We start from the raw sequence: 23455 nt of genomic DNA, 5'->3' as shown, positions 1-23455 counted from the left end.
AGCATTTATCTTTTTGTGGGTGATGTCCTTTGAACACATTCTAGGAAATGGGAATCCCTTACCAATCTTTTACTGTTTAGAATGGTTAAAAAAAAAAGTGACTGAATATTTTATGCCTTGGAAAAGTTTTGTTAAATTGCTTTCCAAAGAATTGTAACAGTTCTTTCTACTTGCTTTGTGATGAATGATTTCGACACTTTCTCATCAACATTTGACGGTATCTCTTCACGTACTGTCATGCACGTTTTGAGAACACAAAGAGTATATTCATTTGGTCCTAATTTTTCCTGTCTCTGTGGTTTTCAGGTGGTCACCAGAGGAAATTAACCACACAGGGTCTTTAGACCACACTTTCCTTAACACTTTTAACCAAAGAGAGTCCAGAAGAGAATTCAAATGGGTGTAAAATTTTAATGCAAGAAATAGCTCATTTCGTTAATTCTGACCTTCATGAATGTTATGTCCTTGTCTGATGACGATTGTTGTAATCAAGAGAATGAAGACAGCTTATAAAGCAAAATTCTTTCCAGGATTTTCTTAACATAGCCTATTTATGCGGGAAGTTGTCTTTCACAGTGCCCAAGGAATTGGGTTGGGCGCTGGCCGGTGTTCAGTACATCACCGATGAGAACTGTGACAGCTCCATTGACCTGCCTGTCCTTCCCTCTATAAGTTTGTCCTGACAATGACCAAATCTAAGCCCCCTGAAAAGCTATCAGGCTAAGAAACCAAACGTCTTTTTTAAAAAAAAATCTGGAGAAAGGCTGCTGAGCAAAGCCAGCCTGCCACTGCTCCTTCAACCCGCATCTGATCCTCTCCAGTGTCTACCCACCTGCCCACTCCACCCGCACCTTCGAAGATTTCTGCCCTCCACACCTGGTTCTGAGTAAACCGCGTCTCCAGCCCCTTCTCGGGTTTTCGGAAGGACACTGTGCCAGTGGGTGGTTGAGGGGCGCCTCCCGCAGAGTTTGGGGCAGGTAGATCCCAGAGCATCCCTCCCACGGGGTGTGCAGAACGGTGGAGCTGAGTAAACTCGGATTTTTGCCTGCCTTCTCGGCTAGGGTGGGTGGGGAAAGATGAGTCCTCCAAGTGTTCAGAACTTTTGACCCTTTGTCTGTCCCTCTGTCTTCCTCTATCCTCCCTCCCTCCTCTCCTTTCTTAAGTGTGGGAGCTCTCCTCCTTTTCCAGATTAGAGAGGGGCGCGTCTCCCATTCCCTTTCCCCTCACCCACCTATTTAAAAAATGAGGGGGGCGGTCCCTGGAGTAACAGCGTGGATCTGCTGGGTGCTGAATGAATGGAGACTCCGGGCCGGCCTGAGCGCGCGGCCGCCCTGCCCTCCACGCTATCGCCCTGCGGCCTGCAGGACCCCCGCCAACCGCTCGCCCTCCTTCCGCCCCGGCCGGGGCTGCCGCGGGCTCCGCGCCCGAGGCGGAGGCCGCGGGGAAGGTCGGGGGGAGGGCAGCTTCCTCCCGCCCCACACCCAGCCTGCGAGCCGGATATATAGTGTAACGTTCGGGAGCCGATAGACCAGAGCAGCTTCCCAGTGGCCGGAGTTATTTTCCGTGGCTTCGGGGAAGGACCGGCATTTGGAGGAGCCCTCGTTGAACCCCAGCGCGAGCCGGGGGCACAGGTATTCCAGGGGCCGCAGGCCAGGCGCCGGCAGAGCCCACGTCTGGCGAGGCGAAGAGCGGGATGCGGGGGCGGCAGGGCGGGTCCCCCAGGGCCCGGGGCAGAGTGGGGTGGGCGTAGGGCCCTCCGCGGGCGCCCAGGCGTTTCCCGAGGCTGCCCGCTGCCGCTGCCTCCGCCGCACCCGGCCGGCAGCCGGCTGATAGGGCGCGTGGGGCGCCCGCACGGCCCGCCAAGGTAGGGCGCGCAGGGGCAGGAACGGCGGCGGGTGGCCCGAGCCCGCGAGGGTTAACGTGGAGAGCCGCTCCGGAGCTGGCGGGGTCGAGGGAGAGAGGTGCCTGGCGGGTCTCTCCTAGGCCTCCTTGGCTCCGGGGGCTGTTCCTAGAGAGAGCACGCCGACCCTGGGACCGCGAGTGGCGCTGCGCCCTTCCCTCTGCCCTCCCTGCGCTTCCCGCTTCCCACTTCCCGACCTGAGATCGCGGCTTCGCGCGTCCCCAGCCCAGGGCTGTGCGCGCGCACCTATCCCCCCCGCAACCCCCCTCCCCAGTAGAGCCTGGCTGGTACCCAGCCCGAGGCTGGAGAGGCCTGGGGCACCGGGGCGGGGCCTGTCCCAGTTGAAAGTTTCGACCCCTTCCTGTGTCCCGGGCGTCGTGGAGAGAGCTGGGGGCTTACCGGAGGACCCCAGAGGGAGGAGATGGCCTGCGGGAAGGCAAGTTAAGATTACCCGCGGGGCAATTCCATTCCACTAAGAAAACAAATGATCGACTGAGTCCTAGAAACCGCTGGAAGGCGCCCCACCTGCCAGCCTGTCCTCTTCCTGCGTCAGGTCTGAGTGGATTTAGGAACACATTCTTCAATGGATGAGCTACCTGGTAGGAGCGACCAAGGTTCTCTCGGGAACCCAAGAGCTTTGGCAGCCGGCGAAATCCTGTAGAGCGCCCATGGTGCTGTGATAGCAAGAACAGAGCGGGCACGGGCAGGGTGACCAGGAAACAAACGACGCGCGCTCTTTCTGCTTGCGGGAGGCCGCATCAAGTTTGACTCTGTGCCAATGGAAGTACAGGGATTGCTCTGTGGATTCAATGACCCATCTCTCCATATCCCCATTTTTAGTCTAAAAAGGGCAAAGGGACTGCACAGTTTTAAGGCAGCCATTCAAACAGCAGGAGCAGGCTTTTCAGCAAAATCCACATTTAGGGATGTTCGCCTGTGACACTTCTAAGAGATGACCACGCTGGCAGGATGCAGGTCTTTGGAGGTCTCTTCTCCCCTTTCCGAGGGCATCTTCTCCATGGGCTTTATCATTGTAACAAAATCCTACCTTGCTCCAATTCCTAACATTGGGTTATAATTATCCACAGAACAAATAGAAATTACAATGAGTTGGCAGATCTTCCAGTGATACATTTTTCCTTTATTTAAAGGAAAGAATGTGACACCTAATTACAGAAGAAGGAGAACCTTCCTTTAAGGGGGTGAAAATAAAAAAAAATAGCTCATTTTCAGCTACTACTTTGGGGTGGATGAAGAATGTGGTGATCTTCAATACCTCACTATTTGCTTTCCTATATTTTGAAGATGCGTCTTGCGTGTATTTCTTTCTGGCAACATCTGGGCAGCCTGAACCAGTTTTGGTTCTCCTATTCATTTCCCTGCTTCCAGGAGAACTCACTCATTCACAAATATTCTCCTGAAGCGTCAGGCACAGTAACCACCTCATGCTGGTCCCTGCCAATCTGTTCTGACATTGTAGGCTCTGTGAGAACATTTACTGCTCTCGAAGATTCATTCTTAACACTTCATTGTATTAAGAGACCACTGTAAAAATCTGAGAAAAGCTGTGAAATACAAGAAACAATCATTTGCACGTTAACACAGAATTCTGCCTAAACTTTCAGGAGTTCAGAGTCTCCTTAGTACCCAAGTGCTAGCCATCCACAGACCCCAGGCAGCCCCACTTCGTGGACACTCAGCCGTGCCCTCACACGGGGCCCGTACATGGAAGGCCCCCATGCTTGGTTTAATGTTCTGTCCCCTTTGGCCGTCTTAATAAATTTCAAACGAGGAGCTCCAGATGTTCACTGTACAGTAGATACTGCAAATTCTGCAGCCAGTTCTGGCTCCACGTAAACAGCCCTGTCCTAGAACTCACTGAACAGCAGCATTGTCTCATAACAATTCTACATTTCCGGGGAATTCTCCAGCACAAGTTAGCTGCTGCATACTATGTCAATAAGCCCTCTATGCCCAGCTTCCTCATTGACAAAATAAAGACAACAGACGGCATCTTCTACTCTATTCATCTTAAAAGCTTGTTGTGAAGATACACTAGGTAAAAAGAGTCGGGATTGTGAAAATGTCTACTTACTTTGAACAATTCTACGCTAACAAAGATGGTGTTGTTACAGGCTTAACTTTTCTACACCATTTTTCAGAAGTAAATTGAGGAAGGTTGGTTTGCAGATCCTTTATAACCCTTACATTTGGGGGGGGGGGAGTAGCTAAGGTATTCAGTTTTTTAAATATTCCTTAAATATCATTATTTGGACAAGATGAGAAGTGGCAACACGAAGTACAGAATAATTTCCCGGATCCCAAAGACACTTTCTGAATTAAGTTAATGTTCGAGTCTAATTCAAACAAATACTTAATAAAGAAAAACTGAGGCAATGATTGAAATTTTTTGAGGTTGTAAGCCTCATAGTTTCATTTAAGTTTTAAAAATCCCTATTTTCAAAATCTTGAACAAGTCACTCTTTTATATATTCTAGGAGACTCCTAGCAATATAGAACACACCTATTCCCTTATCAAGCTGTCCTCACCTCTAACACTGCTGGAGGAAGTGAGAGACTGGGTAAGTCCTTTGTCTTCACACCCCTTCCTTAATTACTGCTCTCTGACCTCAAAACTCATCTTTATTCCAGCTTTCATTCCCAGCATAATGGTAACACACTCAGAAGGGCTGAGGAAGAAAAGTGAAAGGAAATTGGTCAGCTTCCATATCAAAGTCTTCACAAAAGGGGGTGGATGGAGACTCCTTCTTCCATGCAACTGCTCTGTTCAGGGGCCCGCTGTGTACTTTAGGATATGAATACCGAGTCCTGTACTTGATAGACTTATAACACCATTGGCAAGACAAAATATGGAAATATAAGGTGTTAATTAATCAGAGCAGATAAGTTGTTACAAGACACTACAAGATTCAGCATGGAATGAATGGTAGAGAAAATAAGTGCAATGAGTTCCCAAAAAGAGAGTAAAAGAAACTGAGGTGGTTAGTGAAGCTTACGTGGGGGGTTACATGAGGTGTCCCTTCAAGCTCCACTCCTAACAGAGAAGAATGAATGTATGAGTCATCTGCATGACAAGTTCGTAAAAAATAAATCTAGACAGGAATAAATTTCATGTAAAGAGAAGACAGGAAATGAAACTGTAAGAGAATTTCCCACTGTCTAGCTTCATTCATATAACAAATAATTATGAAGCCCATTCTGTGACCAGATACATTGCCAATTTTACAGTACATAGTGTTAAATAAAGCAGATATGCTCCCTATTCTTTTGGAGCTTATTCTTTTGGAGACATTGAAAAAATAAACATATAATAACAAATTGTTGAAAGTTGTACAGCAAACAAAGTGTTATGATATAAAAACAGAGGGGCTGCTCAGATTTGACGCTGTGGGAAGGTCTTCTTGACAAAAAGATTTAAATTGATATTTAAAAGAAGCATATGGATTAACTTGGCTTATACTTTAAGCCAAAAAAAAAAAAATTGGGGGGGAAATTCTGGGCAGAGGAAATAGTAAATGGGAAGGCTTTAAGGAGACAAGAAGGCCGGAAGTGTCCAAAGGCACGAGTGGTGGGAGTTTGCGGTGGGTTTTGCTGAGAGTGTGGGTATGAGTATGGGAGGTAGGAAGGAGCCTGGTCATGCTAAATTTCACAGATCGTGGTAAAGATTTTGAATTTTATTTTATTTTTTATTTTATTTTAGTGAATTTTATTTAAGTGAAGATTTTGTTTTCACTTTCCAAGTGAAAACTTGGAAGCCAGAGACTGCCTAATTTATATTTTAAGGAGATTTGTATGGCTACAATAAGAGAATGGACTAGGCGGATAAAGGATGAGAAGTGGGAAACTAATGAGGACAAAGCGCCAATGACAGGACCTTCTGGGCAGATGGAGAGAAGAGAGATGCATTTCGAAAGTAAAATTGACAGAAGTCAGTGAAGCAGCAGATGTGAGAGGTGGTGAGGCAGGAAAGATTGTGAGAATACAGTCCTTCAATAGATAATGCTGAATGTTTATAATCTGATACAATAGGCTCACATGCGTGTGATCGAGAGTTGCATAAGAAGAATGGAAAAGTGAAATGTAAAGTGCTAACCCTAGTTAGTACCTCTAGAATGCAGACCGGGCTGTGGGTAGAGACGAGAGAGAGGACACTTCTGCTTTTCATGCTGTCATTTGTTCTGTTGGGATTATTTTAAAATCACGTATGCATTTTACAATCATTTAAAGGTTGCCACCACAACAAATAAGGCTCCCATTTTTCTGGCTTGAGTTCATGGGTAGAATATGGGGTAATTTCTTAAAATGACAAAAACTAGAAGAAAAAGGGCTGATCCTTACTGAAGTGGTTATTCTAAATTATAACTCACTCCCCTGCATAAAACCTTTGAATTCTTCCCCCTTGTCCATGTCAGGGTTTCCCAAAATGTTTTCTGTGGATTACTAGTTTCTTGGAATATTAATAACAGTTGCGTGAAAGAAAAAAAAAAGCTTTCCTGATCATGTAAACTTGAGAATCCTTGATTTAGCGTAAACAGTTTTATTGCAAGAATCCCCAGAACCTTTAATATACTAATGCTTATTAAGAATCATCAAAAAAGAAGAGGTATTTTATGCCACATTTCCTGGACTTACTTGACCTTGAAACGTTGTTTTGGCAGAACATCTGACAGAATCAGCATTCAGCATAACACGCTTTGGGAAATGCTTCCCTGTATTAATAGATTAAACCTTTTAACATCCATAGCTCTCTACTAACCATCAGCTTCTCTCGTGTCTTTCATGCTGCTTAGTTGGAAGAAAGCAGGAGGCCAGAATTGACTCTGTTAATAGGTTTTAAGTTGATGATCAAGATAATTCTGCTATATAGATAAGACATAAAGAGATATTCACAAACAAGATCTGCAATCTGATTAAAAACATTAATTTTTTTAAAATTCTACTCCCTGATAAGGCTCTGCAGGACCTCTCTGAGGTACATTCTGTCAAGTCTAGGTTTACACACGAGGAACCTGAAGCATAAACAGTAGGGAAGACTTCACAGGGCCTCCTGTGTTTCGTGGTGGGTCTGGGCCCCATTTGATGTTTGTAAGGTGTCTCCTGCAGAGCTACACACTGTGAATTCACAGGATGTGTGATGATGCGATGAATCTCACACATACATTCTTTCCTGGGGCCCAGTGCATTTGCATGGTGGTGGGGTGGAGGCAGGAATGCAATCTGTGACCAAAGAGCAATGCGACAGAGTGAAACACGTGGCGGTGGCTTCACCCGCTTGGTGCTGGAGCCCAGGATCAGCAAGCTATGGCCTGAGTGCCAAATTTGGCCCCAGCCTATTTCTGTAGAGCCCTTGAACTGAGAATGGTTTTTATGTCTTTAAGAGGTTCGAAAAAATAAAAAAGAAGAATGTTCTGTAACATATGATATATGAAATGCAAATTTCTGTGCCCATAAATAAAGTTTAATTGGAAACCAGCCAGTATCATGTATCTATTCATCGTCATGTACATGGCTGCTTTAGTGCCCCGTCAATGAATAGCTGTGACCTGCAAAGCCTACTATGAGGTCTGTGTGGAACAAGTCCACCCATTGTTAATATAATGAGAATGGCTTGTGCGACATTGATGTACCCTGGCAGCCACGGAGAGTGGACTGGAATGTGCATGAGCGAACAATGACGACTTCACTGTATTAGTCAGGGGGGGCGGTAGACACTACTGAGTGACCACAGGTACTGTGTGGATATTGAATTCAAAATGAGCGAATCTCCATCAAATTTTTCATTAAGTTTGAACATTCCCCCTCAGAAACTAGTCAGATGATTCAGAAGGCTTTTGGGGATGACGCAATGAGTTCAACACAAATAAAAATGTGGCACATATGCTTCAAAGATGGTCAAGAATCTGTTGAAAGTGATATATGTTCTGGAAGGTCTGCAACAAGCAGAAAACCTGAGAATGTTGAACATGTACGGGTTGCAATCAACAAAGATTGTCAACCCAGGTGACTCAGTCCCCTACAGCCCAGATTAGGTGCCCTGTGATTTCTGACTTTTCCCAAAACTAAAATCACCTTTGAAAGGGAAGTGATTTCAGACCATTGATGAGATTCAGGAAAATATGACTGGATGGCTGATGGTGATTCCAACAAAGGATTTGCAGAGTGTTTTGAGCAGTGGAAGAGATGCTGGGAGAGCCGTGTGAGATCTCAAGATGCCTACTTTGAAGGGAACTGAGGCGTCATTCTCCTATGAACAATGTTTCTTGTATCTTGTATCTTTTTCAATAAACGCCTCTGTTTTTCATAGTACCTGGCTAGGTACTTTTTGGACAGACCTTCGTATATCTTCCACCTGGCCTTTTACAGGAGACGTTTTGTGGATCCCTGCTCTAGGCCGTTAAACTCACTAGCCATCGACAGTTTTAATAGATTTGTTGTTCATTTGTTCGTATTTTGGGGGTAGCCTTAATTAATTCAGGCCACTATAACAAAGTACCCTAGACTGGGCGGCTTATAAACAACAGAAATTTATTTCTAACAGTTTTAGAGGCTGGGGGAGCCCACTTCCTGGTTCACAGATGACTTTTCATCATCACCTCACATGTTGGAAGGGGCCAGGGAGTTGTCTGGAATCTCCTTGGTAAGGTCACGTCATCCCACTGTGGAGGGATCCACCCTCATGCCCAATCACGCCCACTCACCATCACACTGACAACTAGATATCAGCATATGAATTTGAGGGGGGACTCAAACATTCAGTCTATAGCAAGAGGAGACGTACAAATATGTACACTGACCTCCTAGAAATGCCGCAGTGGTTATTGGCATCGGAGTCATGAAAGTGCTATTTATGTGTTCTTGATAACCAGTGTAGCTAATGCTACATGCCGGCGTGGGGGGCAGAGGACAGTCTTGAAGTAACAGTCGTTTTGAGAGTCATTGAAATATTTGAACTCATATGTAAAAGGCACACAGATCAATACAACAAGAGCCCCAGGAGGTAGAGGGGCTAATTAACCCTAATATTACTCAGTTGTTGAAATCCCCTACCTGTGAGCATGGATTTCCTGTGTGTAATCACCTCCAATTTTTATTTCAACAATGAGGCAAATCTACTTTTTATTAATGTACCGTTTTGAAGTATATGAAGTATACTTCATATACTTAGTATACTAAGTATATGAAGAGTGATGGTTTAAGAATAACAGTCTTAATTTGGGGGTGACAGAAATACAGATTTCATTGTCCTTACTGCACACTTATTGAATCGGGATTTTTGGCATAAAAATCGCCAGGGGCTTTAGAAACAACCAGTGTAGCTCAGGTACAAAATGGGGGAACAGGTGGTCCAGGTACTTCCATGAGACTGAGAACCGGAAGATAGCACATCTGAGGAGTAATGCTCAGGTCTGTCCCTGCCACCACAAAATCTTTCCAGATCAGGGTATTCTGAGGGAATCAAACCGTATGAAATATTGGGCTCCTTGCCAGCCTCATTCCTCTGGGAATTTTCCATGACTAACTCAGAGACCTACCTTTTAAAAAAAGAATGGTTTTAGGTGAGATCATTCAATAGGCATGTTTTCATTTTATTCAACACCTGTATCAAAGGAAAGAATATTATGTAGTCAACTGCGTGATTAAGTAGATAACAAAACAATTACTGTAATTACCAGACACTAAGAATAGCATTTGTTTATTGTTTAAGTCATGGTTTATTTTAACAGTCTTAGATAAGTTTCTATCCTTAAGCCTTGCAGTGCAGCAGAAGTATTTCAAGCTGCAGTTGACAACATGTGTCCCCTCTGACTTTTGGACATACTGTTTTCTTCTAGTTAAGGCATTTTAACTTCCCAGGCTCATCCAGAGATGGCCCCAAAACATGGGAGCACAGAATTGAGGGGAGGAAGGGAAAGCAAAGGCTCTCTCCTGCGCATGAGTGTAGAAAAGGCAGAACTGGGACCTGTCCTATTTGCTTTTTCATCCTTTCACCTCAGCGGAGGAGTTGTGGGGGCAGTGACATTAGCTGGTGAATAACAGGATGATCACAGGAGGCAAGCATAATATTTCCTGAGCCAAGAAATGAGAAAAAGTCATTGTGAAAATGCTCCACATTTTAGAAAAATAGGGCTTTATTTATCACAGGTCAGTGAAAGGACACATTCCACAAAAGTCAGCACAAAGCCAGGTATTCTTGAAGACGGGATAGTAGGAAATTAGGAAGACTATTAAATTATATGTCTGGTCCCAACATTTTTGAAACCACGTGAGTATTTCTAGCAGTTAGATCTACCAATGCACAATATTGTGAAGAAACCGGAGGAATCTACCCAGTTGTATGTAACAATTCGGTGTGCGCATATATTGAACTCTTTTTGCTTATTACTTTGCAGAAAGAACATTTAATACTATAAGATGCCTAGATGGTAGAAGCATAGTTTTATGCAGTAATGAAAGCATCTTAAAGATGAACAGTATTCATTTAACAAAAATAGAGCCATTTAGCTAAAACAAGAGAAATTGTCCACTTAATTTCACTTGAATCATACATGTAAATAAGACAGCCTGATAAATATTAATGAAATCAACTTTATGTCAGTTTCTATTACGCTATCAGTCTTGTCTCATTCTGAATTGAATCTCATTTCTATAATGCATTGTTTATATAAAATCTTCAGGATGTATCTGCCCTCAAGACAAGTACATAATCTAAAAGTTGGACTCTTGTTCTTTTACCAAAAGGCTTCAAGGGTATTAAAAGCCAGTTACAAAACTATTCTCAAAGCTGTAGGAATTGTTGGTGGTTTGAAACAGTTAATTTCTATCACCCACATGAGCAGTTTCCTTTCTTCTTTCAGCAGTGTGTACTTGTCAAAACGTTCTCCTGGTGGAATTGAGACAGTGCCTCTTCCTCCTACTCTTTTGGTTTAGTCCCATGAAGCAGTTGTTATGCAAATTGCCTCGGAGTGGATGCTGATCATAGGATTGCACGTGAGGTAAATTAGGCCTCAGTTTCTTTTAGGACAGAGTGAATCTTGCTGGAATTAGACTTCTCTGAACTCCTAGTCATCTATGTGTTGGCACATATCATACCATCTTACCACCTGTACATAGTGGTGACTACAAATAGCTTCACCTTAACTAAGTATATTCATATTCTGTACCGTAGAATGTCCGAGTATCTTATCTCTATTTGGTCGGTCCAGTTCCCTCATTTTATAGAAAGGAAAAGCCAGTCCCAAAGATATAAAATAACTTGTCACACATCTATGTAATGGATGAGTAGACTGGTATCCAAATCTTACTACTGCAAATCCCATGACCATTCCATTCATTCATTCTTCTTTTACTCATTGATTCATTCATTCCTACAATTTACCGAGTGTCTACCATGTGACAGATAGGGTGTTTTGCTCTGCACATACAATGGTGAACAAGTTAAAGAACTGCCCTTAAGTTTTAATACTCCTTACTGTTTGAGGAATATTTAACCAGTTACAACTTAGAAGTTTGTGAAATATTTTAGTGAAGATTCTCTGTGTAAAAATATAAAATACTTATGCTTTTGTGTCCTTTTCTTTCCCCTTTAACCAGCTCTGTTCAATGATTTGGTTTCCCATAGCTCCGAGCAATAAGGGCATGATGCGATATGGAGTTAAAATAAAATATTAAAAAATCCACAGAGAAGAGAATGAAAATTCTTTCCAAGGAGACAATATTCTGCTATTCACAAAGCCTGAAGACTAATCAGCCTGAGCTCCTCTCCATTTTTTAAAAATAAATTTATTAATTATGCTATTACAGTTGTCCCATTTCCCCCCCTTCACTCCACTCCATCCTGCCCATCCCCTCCCTCCCACATTCCCCCCCTATAGTTCATGTCCGTGGGTCATATTTATAAGTTCTTTGGCTTCCATATTTCCTATACTATTCTTACCCTCCCCCTGTCTATTTTCTACCTACCATTTATGCTACTCATTCTCTGTACCTTTCCCCCCTCTCTACCCCTCCCACTCCCCTGTTGATAACCCTCCCTGTGATCTCCATTTCTGTGGTTCTGTTCCTGTTGTAGTTGTTTGCTTAGTTTGCTTTTGTTTTTGTTTTAGGTGTGGTTGTTAATAACTGTGAGTTTGCTGTCATTTTTACTGTTCTTATTTTTTATCTTCTTTTTCTTAGATAAATCCCTTTCACATTTCATATAATAAGGGCTTGGTGATGATGAACTCCTTTAACTTGACCTTATCTGAGAAGCACTTTATCTACCCTTCCATTCTAAATGATAGCGTTGCTGGATACAGTAATCTTGGATGTAGGTCCTTGTCTTTCATGACTTCAAATACTTCTTGCCAGTCCCTTCTTGCCTGTAAGGTCTCTTTTGAGAAATCAGCCAACACTCTTATGGGAATTTCTTTGTAGGTAACTGTGTCCTTTTCTCTTGCTGCTTCTAAGATTCTTCCTTCTGTGTAATCTTGGCTGATGTAATTATGATGTGCCTTGGTGTGTTCCTCCTTGGGTCCAGCTTCTTTGGGACTCTCTGAGCTTCCTGGACTTCCCGGAAGTCTATTTCCTTTGCCAGATTAGGGAAGTTCTCCTTCATTATTTGTTCAAATAAGTTTTCAATTTTTTGTTCTTCCTCTTCTCCTTCTGGTACCCCTATAATTCGGATGTTGGAATGTTTCAAGATGTCCTGGAGGTTCCTAAGCCTTTCCTCATTTTTCCGAATTCTTGTTTCTTCATTCTTTCTTCATTCTGGTTGGATGTTTCTTTCTTCCTTGTGGTCCACACCATTGATTTGAGTCCCAGTTTCCTTCCCATCACTATTGGTTCCCTGTACATTTTCCTTTATTTCTCTTAGCATAGCCTTCATTTTTTCATCTAATTTGCGACCAAATTCAACCAATTCTGTGAGCATCCTGATTACCAATGTTTAGAACTGTGTGTCTGATAGGTTGGCTATCTCTTCATTGCTTAGTTGTATTTTTTCTGGAGCTTTGATCTGTTCTTTCATTTGGGCCATTTTTTTTGTCTTGGTGTGCCTGTTACTTAAAGGGGCGGAGTTTTAGGTGTTCCCCTGGGCGGGGGTAACATTGGTCGCTGCGCTGTGACGCTGCGCTGTGACGCTGTATGTGGGGGAGGGGCAGAGAGGGAGCAATGGCGCTTGCTCCACTCTCTGCTGGATTTCAACCACTCCCTCCGCTGCCCACAATCAAACTGCGCCCCTCCAGTGCTGATTCCCAGTGGGTGGGCTTGTGCACGCTCTAGGCCCCTGGAGGTCTCTCCAACAAACTCTCCTGTGAGGCTGGAAGTTTCTCCTGCTGCCGTCTCAACCCCCACGGGTGTTTTCAATCAGAGGTTTGAGGATTTACTTCCCAGCACTGGAGCCCTGGGTTGCGGGGTCTGCTTCGCTCCCCCACTGTTCCTCCCAGTTTATCTATGTGCGAATGTGGGGCCACAGTGTCTGCCAGCTACCACCTTGTGGGGTCTGCTAGCTGCAGCCTGGCCTGCCCTGTTCCACAATCCTCCACCTCGCTGGGTCTACCAGCCGCCTTGCTGCGAGTCCTCTCCTCCCCAGCTGCCCATCTCCACCCCTCCTACCGGTCTGGATGAATGTTTCTTCTTTAACTCCTTGGTTGTCAGACTTCCCTACAGTTCGATTTTCTGTCAGTTCTGGTTGTTTTTTGTTTTTAAATGGTTGTTGTCCTTTTGGTTGTGCGAGGAGGCACAGTGTGTCTACCTACGCCTCCATCTTGGCCAGAAGCTCTCCTCTCCATTTTTCACACCCCAAACTTGGCTATGGAGTGGGTACCATCCTCAGGCTCCCCTTTCTTTCTGCTCCTAACCACAGTCTCTTTTGTAGTAATTAACTACTAATCACAGTGGAAAAGATACAGGGAAAGAGCAAAAACAACCAACTTGGGAAAGCTACAAAGTTTCCAGAATACCTTTGAGTCTTGGCATGGGACCAGTAGTTAGTTGCAGTCTTTCTCTGATATGATGAGTGGGAAGCCCTGTTTTCTTTAACCATCTATCTTTATTTCTAGAAAAGAGAGCCAGAAACCAACCCTCTGCCTTAAAAAACCCTCACCTACACTCTTAAACCTGGGCGAGAATGACATTTGTCTGATGACGGGATTTATAGCTTTCAGCAGACTCTCAAAGAGGTCATGACTGAAGCAAGATGGGAACCTTCGGGAACAATCAAGTTGTTCCCTTTCCGTCTTTGAAATACTCCAGACCTAGGCTACTGCCAGGTCAGGGATATCCCTTCTAAAGGTTCCTCCCTTTAAAGGGCCCAGAGAACTGTTTGGGAGTCTTAGGTTTTCATGCTCCATCTTCAGTGTGTCACATGACTCATTGTTCCAAAACAGGAAAAGGATTGTGCCATTCCCCTGCATAACACCTTCTATTGCTCCCCATTTTTTAGAGCAGCTTTGCCAAACATGTGAGATGCTAATTGAAGTGTGTGTGTTGGGCGGAGAAGGACAGTCCCTACTACACAGAAGCCTTTAATATCACCTTCCCTACCTGCTGTCTGGCTGGGTATCCATAGGCAAGACACTTAACCTTTTGGTTTTCCCAGTGTATTAGTTTGCTTGGACTGCTGTAACAAAATAGCTCAGACTGAGTGGGTATATGTATTAGGAATGTCTTCTCCCAAGCAGTGGCTTTCCTTTTCAGTCTGGGGTTTTTTTTTGTTGTTTTTTTTTTTATAAACACCAGTTCTTAATTTTAATAGAACCCAATTTATGAGTATTATTTTTCTGTAGTTAGTGATTTTTCCTCTCTCACAGGTCAAAATAATTTCTAAAGAGTTAATTATTTTGCCTTTCCCATCTGGAATTAATTTTATAATATGATGTGAGAAATAAAAATGCATTTTTCCATTTGGAAATCCCATTGACTCAGCACTATTTATTATAATTCTACATATGGTTTCAAACCATGGGACAGAGTAGCAGTCTAAACACCTCAGTTAGAACTAACAAATTTAAGCATAAAGTCACTTAAAATCTACCTCACTGTAGTGCCTTCTGAAGCCCACTGTGACTGTAAATACTCTGGGACCCTCAGTGTTAAGATCAAACGTACTTCTTTGTCCTGAATGCAGGGATCTAATTTCTGGTCTAATGGTTTAGATTAAATAAAATAAATTGGTTTATTTCACACTCAAAAGTCCAAGTATAAAATTTAAAATGATTTGGGTCTGAGATAGTGACTATGGATGAAAAATATTACTGTGTTAATAGTAAGTTCATGGCCAGACATTTAGGGAACAACAATCATAAGGCTTACCTGTGGTTATTAAGGAAGATATGTGATGGGCTTATCTTTTTCCATTGCACTTACAACTAAAGGTCTCACTAGTTTCCCTAATTCACTTCAGGGTGAAAGATGGCTGGAATAAGGAGAAGTTGAAGGCAAGAAGAGTAGTTAGATGGCCATTCAACAATATTCGTTAGTGATTACTGTCAGGCATTATGTTAAGTCCTATGGATGTTAAGAAACACAGTCACTTCCCTTAAGGTGTGTTCAGTCCTGTGGAGAGAACAGATGAATAGGTAGTTCATTCCACACAATGTGATATTTACTGGGGACTCTGAGGGTTTGGCAGATCAGACTTCCAATCCATCCCAGAGTGGAGGGAGAATTGGGAACTGCTTCCCAAAGGTGGTCAGAGCTTTGCCCACTGAAAGGTAGGATGGGACAAAGGGTGTGTGTCCAGGTGGTCTGGAACATGGTTTTTGGAACTAGTCTACAAGCTGTGTGACCTCAGGTAAAGCATTTTAAATTCTCTGTGCTTCAGTTTCCTATTTGTAAAATGGAGTTTATAATAGTAAATGCCATAGAGTTTGAGCTATTGTCACATGTAAAGGTTTGGTCCTGAAGCTCCAGAGAAGCAAGGAGGGATTATCAATAGCTTCAGTCCAGTGTGAGAACCAGAACCCAGGAGTACAGACTCTTGTCCTGCTTGCTCAGTGACTCTATCCACGTTATAAAAATGAGTAGGTCATCTCTCAAAGGCCCTTCCAGCTCTCAAGCCTTATGATTCTGCAACTCCCGCTGAGATGGACTTAATGAATACTATGTGGATTCTGGTCATTGTGAAATAAAAAGAGAAATCAAATTTGATTCTGAGATTTCCAGCTGAGTGACTAGGTGAACAGTGGTACTATTTCAAAAGAAATAGGCAATTCAAACAAGAGATTGGTGTGTGTGCAGACTGGGAATGGTGGGGCACAAATTCATGGATAGAATTTTAAATTGGAAGAAACCATTTCTGTCATTTTGATTCAGTGTGGTGGAGAGGTGGTATATTTCAGTAGTTAATAACATCCATAGAAACTGGGCCCGGCTCTGGGAAGTGCTCTGTGTTTTGCTAGGTTCCTTCTGTACAATTCAGGCAAAATGCAGACTGAACTATGCACAGTTGCCATTTGCAGGTCAAAATGGTTGGATATGGGGGGGGCTCCGCCTGCATAGTCCCCCTGGGCTTCCGCAGATGAGAATAAGTCTACCAAGACATGATCTGCTTGGGGAGGAAAGGTGGCTGATCTCTCAAAAGAGAAGGACCAGGAGCCTGTTCCTTAGGGTTTAATTTGCACAGGAATACAGGGCATATACGTAAAGCTCATCAGTCATTGCCAGGAAGTAATGACCAAACAATAGATAACATTCAAAGAACTATGAGGGCTTAATTCTGAGTCAGGGTCAGATAGCCAAAGGGCCATAAAACTTTGGGAAACAAACTCACTTTATGCTTGGACCCTTATCATTTAAATTGAGGGCATTCTTAGCAAAGCCAGTTTCATAGGATTTTATGCATTCTTTCTTAGGCCTGATCGCCCCGGGGAACCACCCATTCTAGCACAGGGCCACATCTGCCCTGGGCATTGTTTTAGGCTTGAGTCAGGTGCAGGAAGTAAAGCAGCCAAGAGATTAGGAGACTTCTTACACATAGAATGAGGACTCAGGCTATGACAAAGCTGAGGGGTGAAGGTCCATCACCCCTTTTCTATCATCCCCTAAGTCCTTCCCTGATGGCCCCTTTGTGACCCTGCCTGACTTAGGTTGTCTCTCCCTTGAGGAATTTTACCCATCATTGGCTAACCAGTCATCCGCCAGGGGCCAAGCAGGTTGAAGTAAAGAGGGCAGAGGCTGCACCCCCTGCTGGGAGTATAAGCTTTGTCTCCTTAGTAGCTTATGGTCCCAAGGTGTTTTTACTCAGCCTTAGCCACGGGGGGTCACAGCTTCTGAAACCAGACAGGGCGGTTCCCAACAGTTGGATGCTGGCAATTTTACAAGTCTCAGCATAACAGCAGACACTTTCTAAAGGGTTGTACTGAGAAATAAGTGAGTTCATAAGTGTCACATGCTAAGAACAGTGCTTGACACATAATAAGATGTCCCAGAAGTGTTTCCCTTATTGTTAAGCTATCTGGATTGTTCAAAACCTATGGCACCCAGTTTATTTTGGCAAGAACAATTAGGCATTGTATAGAACAGCTGCTTAGGCCTTCCCCATCTTGACGGTTAGGCAGGCATGAGGACCTGACTAGGCGATTAGTCTGGAAGGATCCATTGGGTTGTGTTTTCAGTGGTGGCTCCCACTGCCATTTTGCATATTTCCAGTGCTTTCATCTACGTGGCCATAGGTTTTTACTTCAAAGAGAAATTTAATATCAAAGTTCCTGAATTGAAATTAGCTTTCTCTCCCCCATCACTTGCCCTCCCAGCCCAGCTCTTGGCATCAGGGGGCCTAATTTCAGTCTGCTTTAGAGTATCATGTTGCTACTGGCCATTTATAGTCTGAGACCCCTCGGCAGGCATTCCAGACACCAGGCTGGCCCTGCAGGGAGGGTGAGAGGAAGGGACATCTGAGAGTGGTCCTGGGTGGAGACCCAGCAGAGGGGAGAATTGAGAGCAGGATGGAAGGAGCCCCAGCCAGCCCTAAGCTATGAGTAAAGGGGTGGGGCAGTGGCAGGGGCTTTTGAAGAGCCATGCTTTGGTGGCCTGACTTCAGACAAGTATTAGTGTGTTTGTGTGATGAAGATCTAACTGTGCTTGAGCCAAGATGAAGAAAGGTGTTAGAGAAGTAGCAAAAAAAAAAAAAGAGAGAGAGAGAGAGAGAGAGAGAGAACTAAAAGCCTGCCTCTCCTGAGTAAAACCGGGACTAACAGCGGTTTTTTTCAAGACTATTCACTGGCCATTGCCCAGCCTCCCGTGTATTAACCATGACTCACATTGCTGGGTTGATATGGTACAGGTCCTCGTTTGTGACTTGCCTTTTGACTTTCTTTTTGGTGTGTTTTGAAGAGCAGAGCTTCTTACTGTTAATGTTGGTGAATTTGCCAAGTGTTTTTGTATTGCAATTTGTGTCTTGTTGAAAGAGAGCCTTTCCTGTCTTAAAAAGTGAGAGCACCACTTTTTAAGGAATCAGCTTGTGAATGCCTCCTTAGTGAGACTGCAGTGTCCGCCCCAAGGTCGCAGGGGTTGGTTTCCTCTCATTGGTGTCAGTGTGGTGACACGGTGCCACAAAGGAAGGAAATACTCTAACGGTGATATGCAGGACTCTAATCATGGCTGAGTAAAGTCGCCCTTACTGTCTACTGATTCTTTAACAAGTCTCAGGACTCCCACGGGCACTTTGAAATCTCTGTCACATCAACCCTGAGGGTTACACATTTTACAGATGAGAAAGCCAAGGCTCACGAATTTTCAAACGTGGCCACTAGGCAAGCATCAACATAAGAATGTAATCCTCACTGAAGCATAACTTCAGTTAAGAGAGAGGCTTCCAACGGAAAAAAATCTATTTTCAGAATGTCTTTGATATTGAAACACTGCCATTGTTTGGACAGATTGGGCATGGTTTTATTAAGAATAGCATTATATTTTCCTGAAAAGCAACCAAAAATGATTCTGTATTCATTTACAATGAGCAATGTCTCAGGAACAGAATCATGGGTTTGTCTTTACTACTAAGAGACAATGTGAAAAGTAATTGTACCAAGGGGTATATATTTGAGGCTGTAGAGGAGTCACCTTGCAAATTCAGTACGTTTGAGGACCTAGAATTCTAATATTCTAATATACAGTGGTTAACAAAAAATACAGAATGGAGAGCTATCAGGTGTACAGTACGGGTGTCCTAGGTGTTGTCACATAGGAAAAGCAAGAAGCAAATGAACAGCTGGTAAAAAGCTTTTTTTCTTTATTACCTATAAAAATTTGAAGACTTCAGTACCTTTTATCAAAATTTAACTGCTGGCTCTGTCACTGGTATGGGACTTAGTCAAATCACTTGGGGTCCCTGCTCATTAGTTTCCACGTCTGTGGGTAACAGCATGTTCTCTGTTTACCTCCCCGGATTGTGAGGAAGCACTGAAATGCGCACACTAAATGCTTTAAGCACTGCTAAGATAAAGTGTAAGATATTACATGTTGCTAATGTCAATAGTATTAATAGCATATAAGACTGATAATTTTGCATAGATAGGCTCTAATGTCAACGTCTGTGTGTACTTTTGTACACAAAAATAACAATAATTTTAATTCAAATTATAATTTACACTCCTTGGAGGACTTTTATATCCATTATTTCCTACCAGCCTCCAAACAAGGAGTGAGGCGGGCAAGGTGCTGTCCTGCCTTTCCCTGTCGCTAATGCAGATCTCTGCTTTTTACATGAAAGAAAGCCTCCCTTCATTTGCGACTTCTGTCGGTCCTTGTTGCTGTAACCTTTTGCCTCCAGCTCCTTCTCTGATATTTGTCAAATATGTAACTCACATATGCATGTCCATTTCTTTCCAACTTTGGAGTGTGTCCTTAAGTTCCACATCCATGTGAGGAGCACACAGAGCCCTAGCTACAGCCTTGACCTCGCTTCTTCATCAGCTTGCAGTTCAGGCACGGAAGCACCCTGGTCCTAGAGACCTACTTCCAAGGCCAGGCCTTGGATTCAGCATGGCTCCAGACTGCTGTGTCTGAACTCCGGAAATCGACAGTTCCGCTGTGGACAGTGACATTCTGTGCTCCCAGCTCTCTCATTTTCTTTTTCACACCAAAGCAAGACCTCCAGCCATTTGACTCCTCTCCACCCACCACGCACACGAGTGCACATATGTACACACTCTCACGCTCTCACACATACACTCTTTTTCTCTCTCTCACACATACTCTCTCACAGGTACACACACAAACACTCACACAAATACACACACTTTCTCATAGTCCATGAGGTTCCTCCTGGCTATCTTCCTTCCCTTTGCAGCCTCAGTCCATTGCTTTAACTTCGCCTTTGTCAGCTTCCTCTATTCCCTGCCTTTATCATCTCTTTCTGTAAGTCCACTGTTCATAGGCCCAGATTTGGACCTGGCCGCAATCCATAGGCCCTGCTGCAACACAGGCAGTCAGGGGTTGCTGGAGAAGACCAGGTAAGCATTTGTGTGAAGTAGAGATTGTACGAATTCATCTGAACTTAGCAGGACATGCTGCTGCTTTCAGCTTTTTTGCTAGTTTCTGGTCTGTTTTCTTTCCTTTCTAGAGCAGTAATTACAGATATTTTGCCCTTTTCCCTGAGCACCTTCCTTTACTTGCACCTCTTTCACTGACAAAATACGTGTGGCCTCATACTCTTTTAGAGAGAAATAACCGAAGATCTATTTGAGGTTCTGCTCCCACCTACAACTTTATGTACTTCCCACGCACCCGCCCTTACCTCTCGTCCTCCTTTTCAGAGGATGAAATGAGCTTCCTTTGTTTAGGGTTGACCACTTTATCCTCTCTGCAAAAAGCATTCCCTGTGAGCTTCTCTAGGACCTCGGTTCCACTCATTTGCATCCTGTCCTTTTTTGTATAATTCTTCTCAGACGCTGCCTATGCTCAAATACCCCATGTCACCAACAAGTGAACCCCCACACAGGCCCTCAGGTGTGCGTCCTTCTACCCTCCTATTGCTGTCGTGTGACTCTACCTCACCTTTCCCTCTGGGGACGAACTTCTCCCAAAGGTAATTTACACTGGCTGTTCTAATGATCTGTCCAGAGTAGTCATATAAAATACTACAATCAAAAAAGTTTGTGAATTTTTTTTGAGGGGGGGCTTATTTTGGTGCTTTATTTAGTTACTTTCTTCTTCTATGTTGACATTTTATCTTTCTGGGTAAGGATGTCTGCTTTGGATGAGCATGTGAATATGTCTTGCTGCTTTGACCAATGAGTGACAGGAGATGATATCGGAACACTAACCACAAAACCTCAAGTCAGAAACAAGAACTTGAAGGACAGTGATGGGAATTATGAGAAAAAAATAAACACATTTCTCATTATCAGTTACTATATAAAACTCTTGGAGAAATGTTGCATCAAAAAGAAAGTGCAGTCAAAATAAGTGTGCTTAGCCTCATAAGTGAAATTAAAATGGTTTTTGTACTTGAGATTCCAGAAGGTACTAAAGGGTGAGTTCTTGATAATGTATCAGTTAGGAGTAAACACAGATGTCAGCAGAAGCCTTTTCTTTCCAGTTTCTTGTGGCTTGAAACAGAGACCAATAGGGAGTTGCTGAACCTTGGTTCTTGCTCCATAAAAGGGGAGAGTGAAGCCTCACCTGTGATGACGGAAGTGACTGAGGTTTATGATCCTGTGAAGCGGCGTGAGGACCCGTTTACCGTTAGCAGATGTCAAGTGACCTGGAGCCGGGTCCTGGTGAGCTAGTTTCTGGGGGTGGAGACTGCGGCTCGTCTGCTGGTGGGTGAGGCCCTTGAGCGCACTGATAGGCTCAGAAAGAAATGAACAGAAAGCAATGCAAATGATAAGTAATAATTTGGTATTTATCTTATAAAAATGCTAGAGGACAAACTGAAAAACAAAACAAAATACCAAAATTTAATACGAAGGGTGAAAACTAAGTGATCTTGGTTTATGAACTTTTAAAGGATGAATAATTTAAATATTGAACTCCTTTAGTTTTATAAAACTACGCACCTGTTACTTAAGTTTTCCAAAGCACTAAGCATAAGAGGTCAGTCTTTATGATTTTCATGGTCAATTTTTAATTTGTAAGCTTCCTAGATTGCTCTTGCCTCCTGTGAAAAGTTTGGGAAAAGACAGAGCAAATTTGTTTAAAGAGAATATTTAATTCCTGACAAAAGCTATTTTTTTCAGTGATTGCAAAGGGTAGTCGTTGCTATGAAAACACGGTGTACATTTGTTTTTCTTGGTCAATTTATCGACTGGGATTTGCACGATGTCGTCAGGGTCGCTGGCCTGCGACTAAGCTGTGTGAAAGCCCAGTAATTGGAACTCCAGCTGCGTGGATCAGAACAGCAAATGCGGGCGGGTAACTGTCCGGTGGCAGAGACAACATTTTGAACACTCGTATTTAGTTTGTGTTATTTTCTTCAACCTAGACAAGAACAAGCTCTTTCAGGAAAACAAAAGCCAACTCATTTTTATTTAAAGAAAATAAAGTTTAGACGAAGCAGTTGGAAGACTGTCGAGAGGAAAATAAGAACTATGGCTACAACGGCCCCCATTACATTAACAATTGTGATATTTTATAACCGCTTATGGCAAAGGCTGAGGAAATGATGCTATGAATATAATTTATATAAAATACAGGTGCGTTACCCTCACCCAGATCTTCAACCTGGTGTGTCATCCTCAGGCTCTTTTGGTTCTGCCTTAGCCACTCTGTGTTCACGTGGGCTTTTACCCACAGCGATATCAGAGGAAATGGCAAAAAAGAAATTTTGTGTGTATTAACTGAATACTTTTCCAGAGAGAAGTGATATGTTCGGTTGTGGAGAAGCCAGAAACTGTACGTTAAATCAGTATTCTTTAACAAACTACCAGTGCATTTCATGGAGCCACGCTGACCTCCAATTCTTCCTCAATTTGGTTAAGCCAGGCAGCCTACACCCAGCGCTTAACCTCACAAAATGAAGCTGTGGCCAACCTTATCTAGAGCCAAAGAGCTTTCTGAAGTGCAGTGAATTTAAAATCACCCCAGTAAGAGCCTGAGGAAGTTCATGAATGATACAATGAATAGAGCCGAATCATTCAGAGGTGCCGTTCGAATACTCTCAGAAGACATCCAGACAGTGAGGCACTTGATACAGGTACCATCAGTATCACTCCCGTGTCCTCTGGCTGAGTGGGATCTACAGGGGCAGTACAGGTGAAGACCTGCCACATGATTCCAAGTGGTCTGCAGAGCGCACCTTGGAAAGCTGGCTCTGGCTGTGGTCTTGATGAGTGACTTGAAGAGAGGCTCTGATATTATGCTTTTATTAACATAGTATTGAAATGCTTCTGTGGGGAAAGTATGGGCAAAAGAACGATGCCACTGAGAACTATGTCAGTGTATCTGTTCATCATCCTAGTGTCATTTCTCCAGAAAAACAAAAAAACAAAAAATGAATGTACCAGTTTTTCTGTGGCTGATTAAAGAAGGTCTATCCGAGGGTTTTCTTCTGCAGTTGGAGAAGTCACATGGTACTTAGCTAAACTGTGCTTGGTGTACACACGCACAGATCTC

The 23455-nt window shown here is 43.5% G+C and overlaps 1 protein-coding gene across 1 annotated transcript in view; it reads left to right on the top strand.

Annotated features, from left to right (window-relative positions):
• The first annotated feature begins 1303 nt into the window (after window positions 1–1303).
• Window positions 1304–23455, top strand: part of FAR2 (fatty acyl-CoA reductase 2) — a 120995-nt gene continuing 98843 nt past the window's right edge. Inside the window, exons 1-2 of the mRNA XM_045184083.2 lie at window positions 1304–1631; window positions 4399–4482. The gene's annotated coding sequence lies outside the window, so the exon portion shown is untranslated. The remainder of the gene's footprint in view (window positions 1632–4398; window positions 4483–23455) is intronic.

Source organism: Desmodus rotundus, chromosome 3 (genome assembly GCF_022682495.2).
Source record: "Desmodus rotundus isolate HL8 chromosome 3, HLdesRot8A.1, whole genome shotgun sequence".
Lineage (NCBI taxonomy): Eukaryota > Metazoa > Chordata > Mammalia > Chiroptera > Phyllostomidae > Desmodus > Desmodus rotundus.
This window is presented reverse-complemented; position numbering and strand designations above follow the sequence as displayed.